Genomic DNA, 25,472 nt, shown 5'->3' with positions numbered 1-25,472 from the left:
TCTTACTGTAGCAGAAGGATTTGAGGGAAGGTTTGAATTGTAATCTAAGAAAATTATATATAAAGTTTGTTCTTAAGCCTCTGGGCTGCTTTCTCTTCCAGAGTGAGCACACCTCAGCTTAAATAAAATGCCTCCTCCCTCTCTCCCAGGTTTGAGCTAATTACACATATGTTATTCAGTACTCACATGTTGTTACCTCTCTTTACAGTAACAACAGTCATTCAAGTACCAAAAAGCATAACATTTGTGAATGCACACTGCCTCAGTGCACAGAGACACACACCACCACCACATCAGTGATACTGGGAGCATGTCCTGCCTCATGCCAGCCCGTGCTACTCTGCTTCTGCCCCTGCCTTCACCCTGCTCATTCCAACCCCATGGCTGAAGTTAATCCATCTGAAAAGCCTCTGAACCCTAGGAGCAGACTGCTCTTGCCTGCTTCCCATGGCCTTTCAGCCCCTTCATGCTCGAGGTTTAATTGTCAAAGCCGAACCCTCTGCAAGGCGTGTAGCACAAGTGGCACATCCCAGGCTGTCTCCTCCTGAGGAGAGCGCGGCAGGGGGAGAGGCCAGCAAAGCACAGCTCTGCACCCAGCTGCAGCCTGGCATCAGGCAAGGGAGCAAGGCACCAGGCGTGTCGGGCAGGCTGCGGCCAGCGGACGAGGAGGGGGGAAGGCTCCTCTCACCCCTGTCTCTCTTTTGAGATACATTATTTGTATTTGGCAAAATCTTGCCATTCTCCTCAAACATCAGGCTACTCTGGGGCTGAAGAACGAAGGGGCAAGTGTTTCAATGATACACATACAGCCTGGAGTAAACCAAAGTGAATTAATAACACTCCACCTGGGCAATGAGTGCACACGCTGCCTATTACTAAAAGGCTCCAGCCAAATGCCATTAACCTCCAAGGCAGATCATTATTAGACCATAACACCCAACCTGTCATGTATCATTGTTTCATTAACACAGTTCTGGAAAGCGTCTAATAAAGTCAGGGAAACTGTTGCCTCAAAATTAACAGAGATTACAAGATTTTCCACGTGGATACCGAAGAGAAGAAAAGGAAGTTTATTACAATAATTCTAAGGGCATTAGAGATAACTGTGATAATTTTGCTTCTGATCTAAAGCCCACTGAAGGCAGTAAACAGGCTCCTACTCTTTTCTTCTGAAACAGTGATTTTATTATTATAAATATGATTCTCCCCGACTCATTTCTTAAATTAAATTAGAGGTTGCCCAACCCAGAAGAAACCTGTAATGCATGTACCAAAATATTTGCATGGCTGACAAGCTCTGTCTTTGAATCTTTATGAAAGGCATATAATTGTGTTTAATGCAATTTATTTGTCATTAAAGAAATAAGCTTTGATCCAAACATCTTTGCAACAGAGATCCAAAGAAACTAAAACTCCAGGTCTATTTTAAAGCAACGTGTGTTTAACATTCATTCTTTTCCTTATCTGATTAGGAAATTATTCCCTGGTAGATTATACAAATGTAAGAAAAAAAATTATACTTACGTAACTTTATTAATGCCTTATAATTTGTGGCTGTGCTAGTTTGTTGTTGGACTATTTTTTATTTGTTTTAAGAAGGGTTATTCTCATCTAACTTAAACCAAAAAAATCTTCAGGACAAAGATTATTGACCATTCCACTACCCTGGGAAGTTTTAGTCAGCACCTAACCAAGTATGTTTCCAGTGTTTCAATGGGTCTCAAATGTCAGCTGACAAAAGCAAACAAAAATTTAACTTGGAAAGAAGTTAAAATGAGAGTTTTGAAAAACTTTAATGGAAACACTCTTATGAATAATGACAGCAGCAGCTTGTCTGCATCTAAGTACGTCTTCAGTGTGTGCAGGGTCAATGTGTGGACATTGTTCTTCTGTCCACAGGGGAGGAACAACCTACTAGATTTTTTTGCTATTGTTGTTGTCTGGTTGTTTATTTTTTTTTTTTAATCAACATGAGCAAAATAAATGCTCCAGAATGTGATCAATTGGGGAAAAAAAAAGGGGGGGGGAGAAAATGAAAACAAAGGAAAACCCTTCTCTAATAGAAAAAACTGGGGGTTTTTCCTCTGTCAAATGCCTCCAGGAAACTTTCTGTGGGAGTTAGGATATTCATCTCCCAGAATCTGACCCCTAGTGAGAAACTGCAGTGTGCCAAGCCAAGAAAAGGGGGAAGGGTAAAAAAAAATTCTCCATCGATTATGAAATAATCATCTAATTTCCTATTACAAATATGAAATACTTCTTTAAAAGGAGAGAAGTTACATAGAAGTCATGATTGCTTAAAGAAAAAGACAACCTTTAAAGACTGTACTAATTTGACTTTCAAACTAGTTCTATCTAGATGAAAATTAGTTAGTAGGGCATTTAAAAATCACTAACACTCATAGTAGATGGGATCATCTTTTGGACGCATCAGTCTCTGCAGCCTAGGTTGGTCTATTTCCAACACTGGCCAATACCAGATGATCGGGGGAAAAACAAAAGCAAGACTAGTGCAAGCACGTGTTAACACCTCACCAGATTACTCTGCCAAGATCAGCACAATTCACAGGTCTCCTCTGAGACTCCTTAAACACAGACTCCTGAACCCATGTGAAGTTCTAGCACCACTAGCCTCTGCTCAACAGCTTAGATGACATTACAAACCACCTCCCATTTAAATCCCAAACCCACTAATATTTTACACATCTCCCTGGACCTCCTATTATAAGTAGCAAAAAATGATTTTCTTTTCATCCTCTCCTTCCCTGTGGCATCAAAAGGGTTTGTCTATCTTTTGTCAGTAGCTTCTTTCCCAAGAAAGAAAGTCCCAAGTCTATGTGCCACCGGACAGAAGCTGTTTGGTGCCTTTGACAATTACCGCTTCTGTGATCTGAACCTTCTCCAGCTCTGATCTACTTTCTCTGATGTGGCAATGCCCCAAGACCTTTTCTGTGCTGTTGGCTTTTGACTACTTATCCCATTGTGTAAAGACTCAATGCAGGCAACAGTGGAACCTTCCAAAAATCAGTAGTGAGGCAAGCATCTGGATTTTACACTCAACACTTCCTCAGGGTGTGGAAAACAAATGCATTCTTCAAAACAAACACTGTACCCCCAACCTTTACCCCCCACCAAAAACAAACAAACAAACAAACAAACAAAAAACCAAAAAAAACCCACCAGATTTTCATTCTAAGTCATATAATTTTTGAGCGAGGGTGAGTCAGATTTGTTAACCAATGACTTTTTTTCTTTTAAAGAACAGAAGATGATCTTAGAACAGACTCAATTATATAAACAGATTAGTTAAATGAAATTTCTCATAGTACCATGCTAGTTTGAATTATTATTAATATGAAGATCCTTTTATTCCAACAAGACTGACATGGAAATTGTTATAGTGCAAAAGCAAAGCTACTTTAGAGTGCCTGCACAGTAGAAACAGCTCAGTCCCAGTGAACTTGTCTCTAGAATACCCTTATTAGTTTAACTCTGCCTCAAAAAAGACCTGAAATATAATGTCAGGCTCCTAACTGCAAAATATCCATTCTGAAAAGTCTGGTTTTGCATTTGTTTTTAAGGAATAACCAACACATGCTTTTGAATATCCCAAGAGGTAAACTTGAGTTTCTGTCCCCAAATGAAAGGACAGAATTATCTGCTTCTATAGACATTTTCCACTCCTTTCCTTAGCTTCATTGAGCTCTTAATTGAGAAGACTACAGAACTAGATGAGGAAATCGTGTATGAGGATGTAATGGGGGTGGGGAATGGAAACATCAGGATATGATCTGCATTCCGCCTTGTCCCATAATAACCACTGGCTGGATCTTGCAGGAGGATCGGATCGACAGGCTTGTTACTGCCTTCGGACCCAGCAGTGGTTTGGGAAAAATTATGTTTGTGGATATGTGGAGTCCAGGCTGGCATGTAAATACAACTCCACCAGAAAAACATCAGTAAGCAGAGTCCCAGCTCCAAGGAGTGTGAATTACAACATAGGGACAGTTTCAGGTCCTTCAGATCTCACCCCAAATCAAGCAAACACTGAATAAGTCAGTGTTATTCTCCTTATAACTGGAGAATACAGGTCCAGACCTTTGGCATGGTTTTTAGGGAATGGTTGTAGCTGTGATGACATTTTAAAAAGCTGTGGAAGCCTAGCCACAGATGCAGAGATGAAGCATTCATAGCGTGCATTCTAATAATTTCTGTTTACACAGCTTAGGAAAAAAACCCAACTAAAACTAATTCCTTTTTGTGTGGGAATCTGCTCTGGTTTAACTCAAAGGTCATTTTTAAGTCTGTGTGCATTTTCAGTGCTAGACAAATATTTGTCAAATATACAGGCTGCTGGTCTCGTTTAAAAGATAAAGGTTATGCGGGGAGGAGGGGAGGGGAAAAAACGCAACCCATACAGAACATTGAACTGAATGAACCCCAAGGAATAGCATCCATCTGCCAGCGAGAGGCACATTCCTGCTAGCAGAGACTGCCACCTTTTGGGGAACAACTTCAGAGGCTGAGCGAAGAGGTTGCTCCACCTTTCCCATAAATTTCGAAGCTTGGTTCTGTATTCATATGTATGTCAGAGTCAAATGGATTTAATTTCTCAACTAACTTCCAGGATAACTAAAGAACAATTACAGGAGGATTCCTGAGCTCTGCTAGGTTTTTCCTTTTTTCCTAAAGAAAGTATATTTTGTACAGTCTGTTAATCTCTGCTGCTGCTAGCATTTTTGAATCTCAAAAATCTCACTAATGATTCTATACTGATGATTAATACTAATGAGTCATACCATTTGAGTTAGCAAATCTCAGTCAAATTTCACAGAAATACCTCAGATACCAAAATCCCAGCTTGTTTCCTGAGAATTAGCAGCTGAGGGAAAGAGGTACATTCAAATTCATGCCTCAGCTGGGGAGAGCAAAGGAGAAACTTAACTAGGACTCTTCTTGGCTGGCAGCTGTCAGTATGGATGTGGCTTTCAACCAGCCACTGCAAATACTCTCTTACCCCGGACACTCAAGCATGGGGGTCATTACAGTAGGTAAGCAGGTAGCAAAATAGATGACAGGTCAATTGGATTAAAACATCATTGACTCTACTACTCTTTTGGTGGCTTGTCTTCTTATAAACAGGGATAATGCCCACATGGAGAAAACTAAATATTTTCCACTCTTCATATGTGTTTTCTTATGGATGATTTTATATCATGTGTGAAACATTATTGTTAAGATAGTGGCTTAGGATTTCCAGATATATTTTACCTGCAGTCTGGCATCAAAATATGTTGTTTGGCTTAAAAAAAAAAACCAAAATGCAGAAAAAGTAGCTGCCATTAACAAAAAAAATATCTTACCACATCTGTTGAAGTAGAAACAGAAATTCAGTAATTTCGGCTGTCCTTGCCTCTCTTGACAAAGGGGTTTGGATTTTTTCCCCCCTTTTTAAATATAGTTGCCTAATTTCAATTTTGACAAAGACTTCAGGGGTGTTAGATTCTTGTAAGAGTCCTGGCAACAGGTAGGAAAACAAAGAGCCTCAATACCTCATGGAAGGACAGGCTGCAGCCAGAACTAAGCCACACCATTAGACGCAAGGGGCTGTGCAGGAAACCAGGCTTCACCTTTTATCTCACACCACAATCTGTAGCTGCACCCCATTGAAATCCCTCTCCTAACCTGCCTTTTTATGTTTGTATAAAAAAGAGTCTCTGCACTGACACTGGATCTCCCTCACTTGCGCTCTCAAACAGAGAACCGTGCAGTTTCAAATCACAGCAGAAATCTGTACAGCTCCTGGGGGCAGTGATGGCAAGGGACACGTTTCACAGGAGCCTGATCATTCAACTAAACTAACTTCCAACCCTGTAAGATTCTCTCTTCTGTCACTGTAAAGGAGACTGCAAGGACATTGCTCTGGGAGACACAATGGATGACTCTCGTGCCTTATTCCCTTTTGTAGTGTAAGGGCAGCACGTAGCTGCTTTTGACCTTCTGAAAGGCAATCTGTCCCAGCTGCTGTCCCTACTAGGCTGCTGCCTCCTTGTCCTCTCCCATCTTACTTCTTGTCCCCAGGCTGCAGTGGGCATTGGAGGAAAAAAAGTATTCAGCTGCAGCTGTGCCAGATCCAGCAGCTCAGTGGAACTGAAGCTAAAAGGCACCCTGGTCTTCCTGTGCTGATGATTTTCCTCTATAGCAAGAAAGGGGAGACAAGAGAATAAGTTTAGCCTCCTGTTTCACTTGTAGCATGCTGAGAACTCACTGGTTAGAAGCCACAACCCTCAGATCTGGAAACATCAGAAGAACACCACATATCTCTGTATAAATCACTACAAGGTGTCCTACTCTTTAAAATGCAGTGAGATGCATTAAACACTACAGAAAACTGACTAGCTAGTTATTTCCCTTTACTATGCTAAAATACTATGGTGGCTACAAGCAACTGAAGCCCACATAAATGCAAAGCCTCAGCTAAATTTAGTACCAGCTATTCTAGATTGGATCCAATCAGAATGGCACTTGTTACAATTCTGATGGTAGCCAGGGGTCAGGAGAATAACAGAACTTAAGATATTTTTTCCACCATATCTAAAAGTCTAAAGTATCTTAGGGAAGGATGTTCTTAAAACCACTATTAGAATGGCTACATATTCAGCATCTCTGAATTAAGGTTTGAGGCCAAAATAATTTTTCACCCCCTACAGGCTCTGGAAGGAATGTGCTCCCACCACCATGGGAGAAAGTTCTCAGACATCAGCTTGTGCAAAATAGCTCCAGAAGTCAGGCATTTTCTTGTCTTAATAGACAGAGGGATTTTTCATTGCACAGGAAGAACACAGAAGATAACTTATTTCACCCTTGAAAAGCTAGTCTTGTGAGAGACAGAAATTTAGAATACTCTTTTTTAAGTTGGACAACTTTGAAGGCTGCTACAATTTTTGTGAGCTAACAAGAGTTAATCATTTATTTTCCTTGTTCTCCTGGGAAAAGATAAAGCATTTTCTCTATTGGAATTGCTGTAGCAAAAACAGCAATAGATGCCAATTCAGTGAGCTGAAGAACACTGTTGGGAATATGTGACAGCTAAGGGCTTGTTCAGCACAGACACAAGCTCTGAGGTGATCCTATGTTTCCAGTATTCTATTAAGAGATGCCAAATAATGTGTTCACAGACAAATCAAAAAGTAATTTAGCCCTTTGCAGTTCCCAACCCGAAGGCAGGTAGGCTCACTTTGAGAAGACACCCCTGAAAACATGTGAAATGAAACCAGTTGAAGCTGTTGTGGTCTCACGGAGCTGCCTTCAGCACTGCTCTGGATTGCCTCCCTTCTGCAACTATGACTGTCTTCTGCCTGTCGGTTTACTCTCAATGTCAAGGGCATATTTGGTTTGGCCAGGAACACAGATCAGGGCAAGAATCTCTCCTCTGGCCTCAGGATATCCCATGAAATGGGACAAAAACCAGGCTCCAGGGGAGTGTTGTAGTAAAGTAAAATGGATAAGCTCCTAGGCCAGGAGAAACATTAAAATTTGTTTTCTCCTTAAAACAAATAATAAGCTACTCACCAAAATATATCAAGACAGACTTTAACAGTAAGATAGGAGAGTGTTCTCTGTACCAACCACACCAGGTTTATATCAAATGAAATCACCTGGGAGAATTATTTTTTTTAAACCTGGAGAGGTGAAAAAAGTAAATATTTTCTAGCCACCAGAATGAGGCTGGATAAACAGGCCTACCAGCCTACCTTGCCAGTCTAGTTAAATTTAAACAAATATTTCAGCATTATTTTAGCCAAAGAAAACTTTTAGTCCATACAACTACTTGTTACCCTGATCATATTACTAAAGAGATGTTTAAGCAGAATGCAATTCAAAAGCATGTATGATCAGCTAGATTTAGGACACTCATAGTATCACAAGAAGATTTCCTATGGTGTTGGTGTACTTTGATGTTGAAATCCCTCAAATAATTCAGCAATGCTTGGTCACCTACATCCCTTTGGCTTCTTGGAACTCTACCCCTGCTAGATTCAAAACAAATGCTTTGAAAATTTGGTCTCTCTCTAATCTTCCATCAATTTCCCTTGTTTCTAAAGGAAAAGAAAAAATAAAATAATTAAAAAAATCACCTAGAAGATGATTCACCCTGGGGTGAACATAGCAGGAGATATCTCAAATTATTTTGAAACTTTCTAGTGATTTCTCCAGAAGAACCAACATAAAAAGGAAAAGAAACTGATGGCCTCCAAGAGAGGGCAGTCTCAGACCAGGGATGATTCAAAGAGGATGTTACTGTTACACCTATTTTCTTCCACATTTTACATATGTATTTATGTATTTTAATGTATGTATTTAAGAATCTTCATGTTTACATAGCACAATCCATCAAAAAATCTTGAATACAAGTCAAAACTTACAAGTTGGCCTCCTGCAAAATTCAAAAGGGAGGGAAATATTATTTCCTTTTTATGGATGCTATAACATAAGGAACAGTGCTCCACACATGGATTTAGACCAACAAAAAAAGTATACCGTTAAGCACATACTCATCTTTAAACACACCATCAATTTTACAGAGGTCAACTCACTTTGCTTCCAAGTTCACGAGCAACAAGGTCATGGTGAGATGCAATCACATAGAGTCTGCAAGATCAAATACCAGCATAGCAAAAACATTTATTTAAAAAGTTGCAATTTATGTAGCATTTCCCCTCAAAGACAACAGTTCTTTCAGGATTTTTTTTTTTAAGTCACTATGAGCCAGATAAACTATGCCAGCCCTACTGTCCGCTTTTCCTTCTGAGCACAGGCTTGACTACCTAAGCAATTAGGGAGAAAAAAAATTACACCTTCTCTACTTTTCCTCAAAGCTTTAATGAAGGAAAAGGGGGCTAGAGAAGTATCTTCTTTCTTGCCAGTGAGCAGACTGGCTTCCAGAAAGATGCAAACCTTTCCACTAATTCTCACTGCTTTCAACTCTTCCAAGCTTTAGATCCATCCCTTTAATACTGATACTTCCAGCCTAAGCACCAGCTGACTGATGGTGGTCGCCAGACCCCGGAGAGACATCACATTTCAGGGGACAACCTGGTTGGAAATAACGCAAGCCCTACAAGCCATTTATGTCTACTTACACCAATGCTGAAGGCAGAGGCACCAGCTGACATGCAGGAAGCAGCACCCAGAGCTCTGGGAACCAAGGGCAGTGGTGGTATTGGAGCCAGGTGGTGCAGCAGTGCGCTGCGGACAGACACAGGCTGTCCTGCAGGAGCACTGGAGAAACACTTACCAAACTAGGAATGGAGGAACAACTACAATCATGGTACTACTTCAAGTTATTTAGGTAACAAGATCCTAATTTGTGCTCATGAACCTCCTGCTAAGGCCCTTAGTACAGTTGCACAACATCACACTTAATACCTGTGAGATTCATCTGCCCTTGCCGTACAGATGGCAAAGCCCACAGAAAGGTTCACTCCAGTCAGAGAAACTGGAGTCCAGCAAATTTTGTTCCTTCAACCAGAATCACCCTCATCATCTCAGAAATGCACCTCATACTTTTTTCCCCATCCCTTTCCCGCAAGCATTCACATGAAGTCATCTTTGTTCATGCTGGTGACCAATTTCATTGAAGTTCGATTTCATTAATTTCACTAAGATGGTGAAAAAAATCATATGCTCATTTTTTTTGTCCAGTAAGTTTAACCCACTTAGATATCAGGAGTTGCAAACAGCAGTGAAACCTGCAGAGGCAGAACGTAAAAAAAAAAAGAATGCAGGAGAGAGATTTCTTAATGAAAATTGAACTTCTTTACTGTGATTTCAAGGCTGCATAAGAAAGCAATCAAGGACCTATTTTCTTGCTTCCCTTACTGAGGTACTCAAAAATCTCCCTAACAAACAAACGCTCCACCAGGTCCTGCTGTAACAGAACACCACTATGGGAAACACCAAACAACTTTGATGTAAGTTGCTGCTCATCGTACATACCTGCAAAGTTTTGTGGCTGTAATGAGATTTTACAGCTACAGGATGCCATTGGTCTCTAGAGTGGTAATCCTCTCAAGTACTTTTGCAAGCCAGAACAGCTAACCCAGCTACCACTGAGGTTAACAGAATCATTTTCACTGGTTTCAGGGAAAGTTAGCCTCAATGCTACAACCTGATCCGTCTACATGGGAAGGTCCTTGGACAAAAGGACCAAGGCAGGATTTTAAAATTCTCTTTGCAACAATAAAGTAACAACATATCTCAAGAGATCATGGCTTTTAAGAAGTCAAATCGCTATTTCAATAAAATACCCAACTTTGGATGGATGTTAAGTAGTTTGAAAGGAGTTGAGTGTATGAAATGCTAAGTAATTAGAGCTCCTAGGCTTCAAATAAGAAAGGAATCCCAGAAGTGCAGAGTTAATTAACCTAACCACAGCGCTACAAACACCTTATTTTTTAGAGAAAAGCCAAGAAAACAAGTGTTTGTGCAGATATAGTGCATCTCCGCAAAGAGGTGAAGTGTCTTGCTTTTAAACATGCAACACGTGTCAAAACCAGAGGATATATTTTACACCTAGAAGCTGGCTACTCATGACTGGTAACAAGTGTAGTACTGGCCTTTAAGCCAGTCCCAAAAGGTCTTGGAGGAAAAGTATTCAATCTAGAGCAACAGCAACCCCTTATTTGACTAGCAGAATTGCACCTGACACTTTGCTACAGACAAATTTTTCCATAAAACTGGTGAGACAGGAGTCCCACCATCTGCCTTTACTAACACCCTCGCCTGTGCCTGCCATACTCAGGGTGGCAAGCAGCACACCTGAGCACCCAGGCACTGCCAAGCAGCTGTGACACTGCTGCAGTTTGGTAAAAAAACAATTTTTTTCTCCTCCTATCCCACCTCACCCCTCATAACTGCAACTTGCAAATCATTCTTCACAAATTATTACTGTTGTGGGTTTGGGGTTTTTTTCTGAGCAACACTTCTGGGATTGCACTAGTGAAAATAAGTAAAGTTAGCATTACACTCGAGAGCATGAAAACCCACTCATAGCATCCTCCTTCCTCTTACAGCAGGGTTCGAATCACTCACCCTTGCTCGTATTGAAGGTCTCCAAAGTTTCTTCGTGTCTCGCTCCCAGGGCCAGCCAGCGCTTTCCCTCCGGCTGTCATTCCCGCTGCTCTCAGCCTGCCCCTAAGAGCAGCTTGCCCTGCCCTGCCCTCTCTGCTCTGCCTGCGGGGCCGGGGCGGGGCTCCCGCCGCCTCTGTCCTGGGGCAATCCCGGGGCATCTCGGGTTCTCCGGCAAGGCAAGGCAAGGGAGCTGCTGGATCGGCCGAATCGGCGTGCTGTCCCGCGTTCCCGCAAAGCCAACAGGCGCCCAGCTCCCTCTGGATGAGTTTTGCTGGGCGGGCACGGCGGGAGCCAAGGCTCCGACTGATGCTCTGGGCGCCTTCAGCCGGGGCTCGCCTGGCCGGCTGAGCTCTGCCGCGCTGGGACCGAAAACTGTGGGCGACCTTCTGGCAAGAGCTTCCTTTCTGCTGCACTGCCTTTTTCCTCATCCCCTCTCCTTAGCCTTCCACGCAGAATTTGGGGGGGGGGGGGGGGGGAGAGGGGAGGTTTTGATCACTTTGGTTAAGCCTGTGTAGAGGTAGGAACTCACCTTGGGCTCCAAACGTCCATCCGAGATCTGAAGCCGCCAATTCACTGGGAAGAGTCTGCGCAAACTTTTTGCAACAAAGCTGACCTTACAGCCTTCTAAAGCCCAGCCCCACCCCCAGGTTTGAGTTTAGAGAAATTTCTGGCTTCAGAATGAAGTTGCTTAGCACAGAATAAGTTTCAGTTAACTAGTAAGTCAGTGCCTTCCTTTCACTTCCAAGTAAGTTTACCCTTTGATTTGGCACAGCCTATGGGAGAATGACAAATGAAAGCTATGAAATGTAGCTTTGATTATCAGGTGAATTAGCAAACTTTTTGTTTTGCCAAGGTCATCAATTCCCAACTCAGGTACTAATAAATCACAAACCAGCTGCAAAACCCATGGGAATTAATATTATTTTTAATAATTAATTTGAGGCTTTTCATAGTGGCTGCTGAAATTTTAGCTGTATGTTATTACAGCTCTGAGGGTTAAAAGGTTTTTTTTTTTTACCTTTTGTGGTTCTCTTGAAATCAAACCAGCTGTAAAATACTGCCTACTTTTAGGCTTAAAATAGCTGAAACCACCATTTCCTGTGGTTTCACATAAAACCATACACTTCGTGATGAGTGTGCCTACTGTTGTAAAATAAGGGTATAGGGCATGGCCAGGCAACTCAAAGGGGTGTTTGTCAGCCCAGTGAAGGGCAAGAGCTGGTGAAAGCCCAGAAGTACCTGAAGCAGTTAGAGAGGAGCTTGGATTTTTCTGTTCTATGCTGTACTGCTACTTCTCATGACTTTATCAACAATTTTTGAGCTGCAGCTCCCAGAAGCTAGACAGCTACACAGACTTTAAAAAAAAAAAAAAGAATCTGGCTCTCATCAATATGGGAATAACATTAAGTATAACATGGGTACCCACAACAGCTCAGAGTGCATCTATCAGGGAAAGGCTAACCTATTTTCCTCCTTGGTTTTATGATTTTGGAGTATGTTTAAGACTATTTAGTATTACTTCCCGTGTGTAGAAACTAAAATGCAAGAGGTTCCTTCTTCCCATCCCCAAAAATTAGCATTGAATGAGTAATAAAAATAATGCTTCAGTGCAAACTCTATTGTGGAACTTCCAGTGGTCTCACATCTGTGACCAATTCTAGCCGTCATTTGAATTACTCTCCTCCTGATGGAAACCCAAGAGTTACAAATTGTGAAGAGAAGTATTTGAAGTCACTTGTGGTATTGCAAATCATATTTCTATACAGGTTATCCACAGGAAGTGTTGTCAGATTCAGCAGAAAACAAAGCACAGACTTTGTCACCCAGTTTCTGGGTGACATTCTTATTATTTCATTGAGAGAAAAACACAGATTTGAAATCAGCTTATTTACAGGTCTTACTCCTAAGAAATTTTAAAAAATAAAGTCAAATCACTACCTCCCACAGAAATATTGAAGTGGTGAGGGGGCTTAAAGTGATTTTCCTGTTAAGAACACAATGCAAAAAGAATGCAGACTAGGACAAGACTTATTTAAATAAAACACAGTAAGGCATGTGCATGAGGATATATGGATGAATTATGCTCTGATCCTAACCACAAAGGAAGGTTGACAAGATTGTACTTACTCTAACCTGACATACCATATGGTAGATGACTCTTTACCTTTTCTCAGCTGGAAATATCCTCTACTGCATGACTAAAGTTGTATGAAAAAGGTCTAGTCATATTCCCACTAGACAAAATACCTTTTACTGGGGCTATATTTGATATCTTTCCTTATTAGTGTGGAAACTTCAGGAATCACAATACCTCTATTATAAAGAACGTATATATGCACTCACCAGTGCTTGCTGGCCTATTGCTCATAGAGACTGTGTGTAATTGCAGCACAGAGGAGAATGATTCTGTTCTGCCCAGCTTACAGTAGTGAGCACATAGCAGAATATTAAATTCTCCTCAGCACCTCCATCCAGGATAATAAACCCAGCTCTGAAACCCCTCTGTGATAATTTTGTTAAAGGTAAGCCCAAGTCACCATGTTAATCTAAGGAGATAAAATAGAACACATTCCAAAATTATTTTTTTATTGTGCATAACTTTATTTGGATAGATGAATGATCTTGCATGATGTCAAACGTTGTTGAGAGAGCATGAAGTCAAATGATGTCATTAAGTTGCAGTTTTCTTGAGACAATCAGTTAGTTTTCCGTAATTAGGCTACTGTACATATAAAAGCTGAAATCCTATATGCATGATTGGTGTAGCGAGGAAAAAATAATTAAAAAGTAGAAAAAAAAGGGGCTACCTTTTTAAAAAACTTTTTTTTTTTTTGTGATTCTGGAAAATCTTTTTGAGAATGTCAAAGAGCACAATAGCAAAACAGGTAATGGGTTTGTAAAATGTAGAAGGCCAGCTCCTTTGCTGTGTAAATAACATGAATACAGATGAAGCAGTTGTAGGAACAAGGCATACTGTTTTGGGGACTGGAGTAGACTCTGGTCTTAGAATCCTTGACTTAACTGTGGGAAAAGGAAAAAATACACATTATGTCACACAACAATGTTCCACTCCTGTCCCATCCATGTGTTTCTCTGAGTGCACCTGGCCCTATGGCACACCTAGTTCATCAAAAATTGCTGTGAGAGAAGTCAGCATGTGAACTGAGTGAAAATCAGCTACGCTGTGTTAAATGATAGGTATCACATTCCCACCCATATCCATAACATGAGCTAGGTTTTCTCTCTCAGGAATAAAGGAATTGACCTCATGTTTACTGCAAGGAAGAGCATGCGGGTACACGAAGCAGTTCATATGAAGTCAGTGCATACCAATGGTAAGGCTTTTTTGTGTATCCATCTCTACATCTGTTGCACAAACTGTTGAGTACATTCATATCTTTATACATGTTCTTCAGCAAACTTTCAGCTCTTAATTTAATAAAAAATTTCAGTAGTTAATTTGTTTAGTCCAGATGCATGTCAGTAATTTAGCCAAATATGTATTGGACCTGACTCTCATGAGTTTTTCTGTAATATAGCTTCATTGATTTTATTGGAACTGCATTTAATTCACCTAACTGTGAGATCCTATCCAGGACTATGGATTAGTTATATGGAAAAAAACCTCACATATGAAAAACTTTAGGTATTCTACAGTGTTTAGCTGAGTGCTATTCTTGTGAATGATCTGAGCTCCTGTGTACAACCCCAGCACAAATGCTAGAAATACTGTGTAAAACACATCCTTCTATCCTGTCCTGATTTAGAGCACAGAACATGGAGGAGAAGACCCACATGCAAGTAAGTCTAACACAATAGTCAAATAGAATAGTCTCCTCTGGGCTGGAATATTGTTAACAACAGATTCATATGTCTGAACATACAATGACTTCACCTACTTCATCTACATCTACTTTTGCAGGCTTGAAAAATCTGATTCATTGTCTAGAAAATCTGTATTACTTTGGTAGGTTCTTTCATCCCCTCATTTTTTCGTGCATTTATTATCTGAGCCATCTAACTGCAACCCAAGAAATTGATCCCACTATAGAAGCAGAAAACTGATCAAAGTTTGCATTGCATTCAGAGCAATTCCTCTGATGTTCAGGGGGAAAAATAAGGAAAAAAAAAGTTCACGAATCCTTACATCATAAACTTAGTTTGTGAGAAAACTGTTCTTTTATATATTTTATAGCAATGAAGGTTACCATAGTTCATATTTTAGGGAGTGAAACAACTCCATTCTCATTAAGTATATGTACAAGCTGTAGAGATCACCTAGTCAAGGCTAACTTTAAAAGTCACAGTACTACTCGACACAAAAGAATAGAACCTTACAAATTGCTTAACATAGAATGTGAATGTTTCAGTCTCTCTTGCATCCAACCCTTTATCCTTTCTCTGCTTACCAATGTTTTTACTGCCTGTTGATGAATCTGTGCCATTCTCTCTTCATGAAGCCTTTGCTTTTTGTCATCTTCAGGTTCATATTTCAGTTTAGCCAGCACAAAATCCCGCCTCATCCTCTCAAGCTCACATATCAGTATCTGCTTCTGTGACCCACTTGCCACAGAGTTGTTCCAGCTCCTCTGCACTGGTGGACACTTCTGACTGCAAAGTGCTGGTGCCTCTCTTCATGTACGAATGTGCCATGTGACACTTGGCATCCATGCTCTCTGTTTTACTGTCTGAGATGACAGGTGATGTTGACATGTCTCTGACAACTCCCTGCTATAAATTGGAGAGAGAGATGATAAATTTTTGTATGTAAGCTGATAGACAGAAATGGAATATGTTCATCTAAGTCAACCTGGATACTTGTTTAAGTGATTATTCACACATTTGTATAACAACTTACTAGTTCTTTACTATACATTATTTCCCTTTAAAAAGTTTGCTCCTAGGTCTCCAAAACAAATCTTCCATTGAATGTTGTCTTACAACATATGAAACATCCACCATATAAATTTTTTCTGATTTGAAAATGTAAAGAAATATTTTAAAATATTTAATTAGGGCCTGGTTGATCTAGAATAAACATGATGGCTCTTTTGACCACATGGAAGGATTTCGCGTCTTGTGATTTTGATGTTAACCCACTGAGGTCCTTTACCTCTAAGAAGTAACTCAAATGTCTCATGAACCTTGTTTCCCTCTGCAGACAGTTTCCTGGCTGATCCACAGCTTCCATGATGCACTATAGTTTGACATCTGGAAGAACAGTATTTTCCACTTACCATCTTTTCATGCTGCTGCCTCTTGTTATCATTATTCTAGGCTTCCTATAAAGCAAGTTTAATAACTTTCTGATTTCTCTCAAGTTCATTCATAGTTGTTCAGAATGAGTATTCTGATCCCTCTAGATTGCTGAGTTCTTCCAAATCTCTTTGTATTTTCTCATCTTTAGTGAACAGAGTTTCTCTCTCTACATGGGAGCTCTTCACTGATACGAGAGCATCTCCAGGGATGTTCTGGAATGAATGGGGATATCTATGTGTTGACAAAGAAGTAGGTATAAGAAAAGGAGTGGCTGAGAATAAGGTAGGTATATACACATAGGGCAAAGTGGTGCCTATAGGAAAGTGGCCAGGAGCTTAACCCTCATTTGTATTCCATCACGTCCCTTGCCTAGATATGAATAAAAAAATAAATCACTGGATATTGACCTGTAGGTAGATGTTCCAGAAATCTCACCTGTAGGCTTTTTAAGAGATAATTTGTAAACAATTCCTTTTACAGTAACCTGCAGATTTGGCTAGAGGCCCCCAGGAACTAAGAACGGTATATCACACTTTGAAATGTAATATAATCAATATCCTTCTGCAGCTCAAAGAGGGATGGCTTTTCTTTCATGGAAATCTACCTTAGACTGGGGTGTTTCTTACTACCTCCAGTACAGTAAGATCACAACTTACACAGTATGTCTAGAGATTAGCTAGAAGTAAACACTACCCTTTTAGCTGACTAGAACTGACATTTCAGCATGTAATCTAAAAGTTTAACCTCTTGTTTCCAGGTTTATAGAACTTGCTGCGTTTTATAAAACTAGGTATAAAGCATAGATTTCACATCTGAGAAAATATTTAGACAAGAGAGACAAATAAATTGTTTGTTGAGTTTGAGGAAGAGGAGCAGAAGAGGAAGAAAATAAAGAAAACTCATTATCATGAGTAACTGATATCCGAAGACAGGGTAGGCAGCAGGATAAACACAAGGCAACAGTCTCCTCTTCGCAGCTTTTCCATACAGAAAATGTCAAACCAGCTGTCCCAGTTCAAGGGCCAGGACACAACCACCACAGAGATTCCGACCTTGTCTGACTTCATAACTGTTACGTTGCTACAACAAGCTGATGCTCATTGTTGGCAAGGTCACATTCTGTCACGTTTCTTTTTGACCCCTGGGGCAGTATCCAGGCTCTTCAAGGGGGATTGAGCTTACCACCTCCTCTGTCACAGACACCCTACTCGGTTACTGTTTTCACCTTTGTAAATACATCTATATTTTGCAGTGAAACTTTCTGCCAAATTTGTGTATTCCCAGAATGTCCTTGTGTGAAAGCAAATTAGCTTTTTCTGGGAGCCAGGTTTATTGGATCAGATAAAGCACCATGAATATGGCTGTCCCCTTTTGGTGTTCCTGGATAGTTTCTCTTCAAGGCGTTGCACTGAATCTCATGGATGTAATTAGCCCAACAAGCTCTGCACTGTTCTCTATTCCTTACTGTAGATGTGCCATAATTTTAGTTCCCAGCTATAAACTGAAATTCCTTGAAGGGACTGGTCACAAGTTTACAATGACTTTGTGATACAGTAAGAGGTAACGTGAGCCCTTTAAGAATCTTACAGAGAACTGTCTCTGATATTCAGGCATAGGGAGACAAAGTTTTTCTACTGTTATTAGTCTATATAAAGCACCTTTCAGAAAAGGATTTATCAGTTACAGATTATATCATATAAATAAACACAGGACCTCAATTGCTTTTTGCCCTCTTCTATGTATCATATACACCAACGCAAAGTCAGTATATTTGCTCAGTAGGTGATATGTGGAGAGGTGGATGACAGCCAGTGAGGATAAGAAAGACTAATGAAGTTACTGAGACCACTTCCTTTTGCATCATTTATCAAGTGTTTTGTCAGTTTACAGATTTTCAAATCCCAAGGCACACTGAAGACAGAATGACACACAGTGCTCTAGAAGTCCATCATTAGTTTTGACTGAATATATTAGGGAGTTTTTAATTGCTTTTGGTGCCAATGATCCAATTACTGAGTTAAACATAGGTTCTTGTTATTGAATAATCAGAAAATGAGTGAGAAGGGTTGTAGGGTACATGTGTATTTGCACATTTGCCTTATGATTTCCAAAGGTAATGTGTATTTTCTAAGAAGACACTGAAATGAAGCTGTGGCAGTTTTTTTGCTTTTATTGTAGTTAACTTTCCTGAATTCCTTATGGAGAATGCAAATATCATAATGCCTTAAATGCTTTCTCATTATGTATTTCTTCAGACAGTCTCAAGACATCCACATTAATTTCTTTCCCCACAAATCTTAAAGAACTGCAAAAAGGATTTTCATCTCTGTCCAGGGACAAAACCTGGTAGTGCAGTCAGGAAATCAATTTGGTTTTGCTGAATGACTTAGTTGGCAAGTGGGAGGCATAGGATACTGTTTGGCAGACATTAAACATACAGTAAACCTCCTACAGTAAATAAGTACTTGCAAAATCATTCATTCTCCATGTACACAACACAGTAAGGTATATAACAGCTGGGATAACTGCTTATGTTTAGAGAGTGAGAGATATTCATGCTTGAGTATGAAGTCTCACTTCATAACACATTTCAGTACCTGAAGATCATTTCTCTAAAAAGCCTAGTGCATGTCATACAAGCAGCTATGCTGAAGGCCAGATTTAGAGCAGGATGTTAGTAATAAGAGACTGTGAGCAGGTAAAAAGAATTACAAAGAAATTTCAGAGGTTGAATTTCTGGTAGTCAGGCACTGCAAGTTCCTATATAATATTAAGTAGATGGGAAAGTCAGCAAATGGAGTTGTGTGTAGACACCAGCTGTTTCAAACCACTCAGGTTAGGCAACTTTCCAATACACTGGATCAAAGTGCTGTTGTTTGAAAAAATGGAATAGGGCTGGCAAAATATTTCCTTAGACTGCAGCTTTTAGGCTGTTAAAGTTGTTAGGTAATCTTCCTTAGAGGCCTCTTAGGAAATAAATGAGTACCTGCTTTGCAGGACACACGGTATTGCTATAGATTTTTATGCACTTGGGTTAATTTGTGGTTAACGAATTAATCAGTAACCATTAATTAATGGTATGGCAAGAGGAGTTATCTCCTCTTTACGTATGGGGAATTGTGTCACTGGCTAAAACAAATGACATACCCAAGCCTGATCCTTAGTCTTATGCGCTATCTGTGCAACCATCCTTCTTTGTTCATGTTTTCTCCTTTCCAAAAGTGCAGCAGTAGTCAAAATAAAATTCTTAGAAAGGAAACAAGTATCACAATTCTCCTACATGCATTGCTTTTTGAAAGCAGACAAAAAGTTACTGATGCACAGAGGCATCAAAACCAGAGGGAACTGCATACACATGCAAACGCTGAGTGGATGCAATAACTAACACATGCACAATCATTCTTATGTTGGAATCACGCCGCAGGTCTTGTGCATGCACTGGACAGTCAATCTGTGTATATAGGCAACATCACTAGGACTTCCAGGATGCTAAACATTTAGAAAATTCAGACAAGTGGCCAAGTTCTTCTTTTTTTTGCTCTGACAAAACTTACATCCAAGAAAAGTGTACACATTTCAGTGAAATTAAAATACACCTAATCTAATAAAATATAAAGGCCAAAAAACTATGGTCACCAACATTCCCAAACTTTTTAAAGGCTAAGCTTCCTCCTCTATGTAGTTTTTGATCAATTCCCATTAAACATTTTAAATTATCCAAGCCAACTGTGCTTCACTGTTACTTTTAGTGAATTTTGATATACATTTTAATTTCCTTAAGATAATCACAAAACACTCTGGGTGTACATGCTGGATAAAAAGGACAATACTATTTAAGGTCTACTGACAGCTAGTAATCTAATTTTACAATAAACCCCATTATTTTGATTTTTCTACAACTTGCCTAATGAACTCAGGATCTGTTCTTTTGTCAGCACTGGGATACTTCATTTTCATGAGCTGATTTATCATAGTTTCTGTTCTTTGTGCACCAAGAAAAGAGCTCTTCCATTTTGTTAAAACAGTGCAAAACTATTCACCTGTAATATCCAACTACCACATACAAACATACATGCATATATACATACATGATTATTTCAAGATGTTTCTATATCATGGAGCATAGAAGAGGAAATAAGAATATTCATGTGACCCATCAGGGCAAAATAATTTTATGAGTGATGGTTTGGTTGAATGATACTGGTGTTTCAGTAATTTATAAATATATGAAAACCCTCCAGGGATCAGATTATCATTTAGACTAGTTTACCAAACCTCATTTCCTTCCATAACATTCTTCTATTTTTCATCACCTGAGAATTTCACCTAGAATATTTCACAACTATTCTGAGGCACTATAGGTAAAGTAGTCTTCTTTTACCTGACAAATAATATTAGCATACACAAATCCAGGTAGTTTCTTATACCAGTCTTTTATGGAATGACAGATCTGTTTCATTAGGCGTACATTTTGGAACTTCCTTAATTTCAGACTTTACTCTGTACTCATTAAAACTCTAACTACGCTCTAGAAAACATAATTTCTTGAAGCCTGGATCCAACTCCACTCACTCTGGTGAAAAGGTGCAGCTTAGCTTCTACCAGTGCAGGTATTAGAACAATGCTGTCAAGCTGTCTAAGCTTGAAAGAGAGTGAAAAGATGAGAGCAGAAGGCTGTGTGTTGTGTCTGACTCCTCTGAATAAGCAGAGAAAGCCAACAAGTGTCAACAGCCAGCGCAAAAGCAGCACTAGTTTGGTTTTCTTGAAATTCTGGACTAATTTCGGCAGCTATCCCAGGTAATATTAGAAATGAGCTCTGAATAAACATAAAATTATTTACAAAACCTGAGCTACTTTTGCTGCTGGTTTCACTGCAGCCAGCATATCAATTACCGAAGCCTGCAGCTCTGTTGAAATATCGGATTCCTTCGGAGAGTGACAACTGACAAAATGTCATTTCTTCCTCTGTAGATGTTGGTTGGGTGGTGTCTCATGTTTGAGGTAGTTCTACTTTTCTCTTTAGAGCCACAGCTTACTGCATTCATTATAGGAATAGGAGCACTTTCACCAGCTGGCAAATCTCATTTTTTTGAATATTCAGGATATCTGTGTTCAAATGAGACAATTCACTAAAATTAGAGTGTACCATATCTCTCTTTAGAAAACTTAGCATATACACTGAGAAAGGAGGGAGAAGGAAACATAGCTGCTTGAGAAGCCATCCCCAGTGTTCTGAGAACAGAGAGGTACCACACATGCTGTTAGCAACCAGACCTCTGCTCAAGCCTGAGACACCACCAAAGAGCTGACACCATGATTTATTTGGATACCTGCTCTTATCCTCCTCCTACCCTGGGAGTTGCCTCATCATGATGGCTGTACTTAGAGGCACCCCCACACTAATACGACTCACATTAAATGTCATCCTAGTTACTCAGCCTGCTCCATCTCATACTAGATGGTCAGAACTGCCTCAGTATGACATTAACATTTGAAATGTGTTTCTCACTTATCAGCGATCCTTCTCCAAAAAAAGATAGTTATTACTTTAGAGAGAGAAAAATCAGTTCTCAAGCTATCAAGACTACAGCATCCCTTTATATTTGGATATGAAACACTGTGAATATTCTACATTTCTTCTTTTTTTGATACATATTTACATACACATCTGACATTTCTATAAGTTTTTTTTGGACGATGCTTTCCTCTTTATGACTAACTTTACTGAACACTAATAATATGTCTATTTTGTACGCATATGTAGATGAGTCCCTTTTCCCAGGACATTATCATATAAACCAAGGTCAGATGATTCAGTTAAAATCCAAATTGTTCCTGGCACAGCTCTGCTTCTGTAAAAGGAGCACATTACTTATTTATCCTACTTGACCTTTTTTCCTCAAAAAAAAAAGCAGAATTACAGTAAGAGCAAAGGAAGAACAACAGTACTTCTTAGTCCAGTGGGTGGAAGTTGATCATTCAGAACATATATATAAAGAGCAATTTGGGAGATGACCTTGGCATTTTAGAGAAGTAAGGCAAAAAAGAAAGGCATGAAAATCTATGCAGGACAAAGATATAACGGAAGAAACAAGTCAATTACTTGTACTGAATAAAGAAAGGAAGCTAACAAATAGCTTTAAACAGCTACTGCTCCCAAAAAACAAAGCAGACTAATATCACCAAGACTGGACTCCCTCATGGAGAAGCTCTAGAAACAAAGGACAATAGATGACTCAGAGAGGAGCAAAAGAGCAATGAAATATTAACTGAACATAGACACTCTTGATGTGAAAGGCAGTCTCTGTCTTCAATCTGCATTTCTGTGTATTGCATGGGGAGGAAGCCAGCATTGCACCATCCCAGGGCACACATCCCCTTGGCAGAGTGTAACCCTGCAAACATTGTGTGTCTCAGCTCCCTTCACATTCTCCCAGCAAGTTAAACAAGTCCTAGAGAACATTTGCCTTTTGGGGATTTGCATTTACTGAAAAACTTAACAAGCAACACAAGAATATCCATGCAGCCTTTCCAGCTTGCTGTAAGTCTTCATACTTAGTCTTTAATATAATTCTGAGGTTTTCTATCATCACAACTCCTCTTCATTATTCAGGCTATCAACCTCCTGTTTCCTGAAGGCAAATACTTACAGATTCTCTGTCAGCTAAAATCTCTAGAGAAACTTCCTAAGCACACAATTTTTTAAAGAAGCAAATCCCAGAGTTTCTCCTTCAGTTCTTCTCTGAGGCATCTACCAGCTGTTCATCTGATGTTAATTGGGAGGTCTCTAGCTGGTAAGCACTTGACCCCATTCCCCAGCTTCTCTGCTGCTGCTCCAAGCAGCCATCTCTTCAAATGGCAACATCATGCAACTGTGGGATAGCAAAGAGTGAAAGCTCATACCAAAAAGCCTATGCAGCATATGCCAGGAACAGTGCTGACCATCACAACACAGTCAAGCCTCCTTTACCCCCCAGTTTTAAAGACAATACCTAGAAGCAAGGACAGTCTTACATAACGAAGAAGAAGAATGTATGACTCTAAAGTGACCTGCTGCAGTTGCCAGTCTTGCTGCCAGATAAACTACTGTGGCAACATAATAACAGCAAAGAAAACATATCAGTCTGTAAGACTTGGCAAACCATTCTGGAGTGAGTCCAGGAATGACAGATGGGCTTGGACAGCCAGATGTAGCACCATGAAGTGACTAGGCTGCATAGACAAAGACAGAACAAACTTCAGGGAAGTGTCCATCACCAGTGCAGTTACAAATATTTGTAGTATTGGGAGATGGAACACACACAATGCTGAATAGCGTCATGCTCTATGTCTGCAGTTAAATAGCAATTAGACCGCTCTGGAGTGGATGTGGATATTAACTGGACAGGAACAGCCTATAGGAGAGTTTTCTCCATTACTGAGCTTTCTGTAAAAGTGCTCTACATTCACCAGTAGAGTCTGGTGCTCTGTATGTGTGCATGTGAATCATATGCCTAAATTTAGCCTACATTGTCTAGGTAGTCACATAATAATTATCAGTATCCAAACCAAGAAACAGCATCACTATATGTGGGAAGTTCATGAACTTAATCTTAGACACAATTTACCCTCCTCTTCCCGCTCCCTCCCAAGTGGGGAAGGTAAAAGAACAGCATTTCACCTAGATCATAAAAAGGAAATTCAGAAAAACCAGTCTTGTTGAGAAAGCAGAGAACATCTGCTGCAGTGCTACATTGCACAGCTGCCAGTTCATGAAGTAGACAGGATATTTGGTGTTTGCAGACAAGTCGAAAATGAGTCAGCAATATGCCTTAATGGGGGAGGAGGGTCAATGGCATACTAGGCTGTACTAGTGAAAGTGCAGACAGCAGGTCAAGGGAAGTGCTTATTCTGTTCAGCACTTCTGAGATGACATCTTGAGTACTGTATTCAGTCTGAGCTTCTCAGTATACAAAAGACATGGTAAAACTGGAGGAAGCCCAACAGAGGTATCATATCCTAAGATGACTAGAGAACTGCAACACTGTCTGAATGCAACACTCTGAATGAGAGACATGGGTTTGTTCAGCCTACAGAAGAAAAGGCCATGGGGGTATCTACCTGCTGTATTAACTACATAATGGGGAAGGGTAAAAAAGACCAAGCCAGATCCTTCTCAGAAGCACACTTGGAAAGGCTGAGAGGCAAGGAGAACAGATCACAGCCAGGGAAATTCTGGTCAATACCAGGAAAACTTCTTCACAGTGAGAATGGTCCAGGACTGAAGCTGTGCCCAGAAAGGCCAAATGGTGCGTGCGATCATGGGCTCAGAGTCAATTTTAGGTGGGAAAAGCAATTTCCAGCTCCATTTGTGGGGAAGCATTGAGCTGATCTGAGCTTTAACCATCACTGTGTGAAGGGAGTTACATCCAGCCCCCCAATTAATAACAGCTTGTTTCTGTGTGTGCCAGTGGCTCCATGCTGACTGGCTGCTTCACTTGCAGTGCTTGTGGAGGAGCTCAGCCTGTGCTGGGAGCTGCACTTCTGGTTCAGGATGTGGGAGGATGTGGGTTGCTGGTGTGTGAATGAGAGGGAAAGAGGTGTGAGATATGAGGATGGTGGAGGTCCACATCCTGAGCTGAGATGCCAATTTGTAGGAGTAAAGAAATACAGCAGACTATAAAAGAGGGCTTTCTTTTTCTATGTATATGCATTTTCTCTCATGGAAGGAGTAAAAAATACCCAGAAGTGTTTCATAAGTCAGATTTGAAAGTCTTATGTTTTTTCAATCACCTACTCTGAAGAAAGAGGAAGAAGAAAATACATGTATGTTATTATGAAAACCAAAGAACATAAAGGCTATTTTGTAGATATTAAAAAAACATCTTTATCAATAGTATTGTGGCCATCATCTGATATACACCTTTTGTGTAAACCATGGTATTCCCTAGAAATCAATCAACTAGGAATGAGAATATATTTTTTGCACCCATAACAGCTCTCGATTTTAGTGCCACTTTGGTGATAAATGCCTGTTCAGATCATAGACATATGATGTGCTAGCATTGGGCTTTCAGAAAGTAGAGGTGAGGTTGCAGGTT

The 25,472-nt window shown here is 40.1% G+C and overlaps 1 long non-coding RNA gene across 2 annotated transcripts in view; it reads right to left on the bottom strand.

Moving 5' to 3' along the window:
- Positions 1 to 13,735: 13,735 nt before the first annotated feature.
- LOC113966884 overlaps positions 13,736 to 25,472 on the bottom strand; it is a 42,011-nt gene continuing 30,274 nt past the window's right edge. Inside the window, exons 2-4 of one of the 2 annotated variants that reach the window (XR_003533996.1) lie at positions 16,371 to 16,623; positions 15,543 to 15,864; positions 13,736 to 14,154 (exon numbers count right to left, since the gene is read on the bottom strand). This is a non-coding gene — a long non-coding RNA (uncharacterized LOC113966884). The remainder of the gene's footprint in view (positions 14,155 to 15,542; positions 15,865 to 16,370; positions 16,624 to 25,472) is intronic. The other variant, XR_003533995.1, reaches the window with a different exon arrangement.

This window comes from Neopelma chrysocephalum, unplaced genomic scaffold (genome assembly GCF_003984885.1).
Source record: "Neopelma chrysocephalum unplaced genomic scaffold, ASM398488v2 Primary Assembly neopelma1_61b, whole genome shotgun sequence".
Lineage (NCBI taxonomy): Eukaryota > Metazoa > Chordata > Aves > Passeriformes > Pipridae > Neopelma > Neopelma chrysocephalum.
Note: the sequence above shows the minus strand (reverse complement) of the source record. Positions and strands in the feature narration are given on the sequence as shown.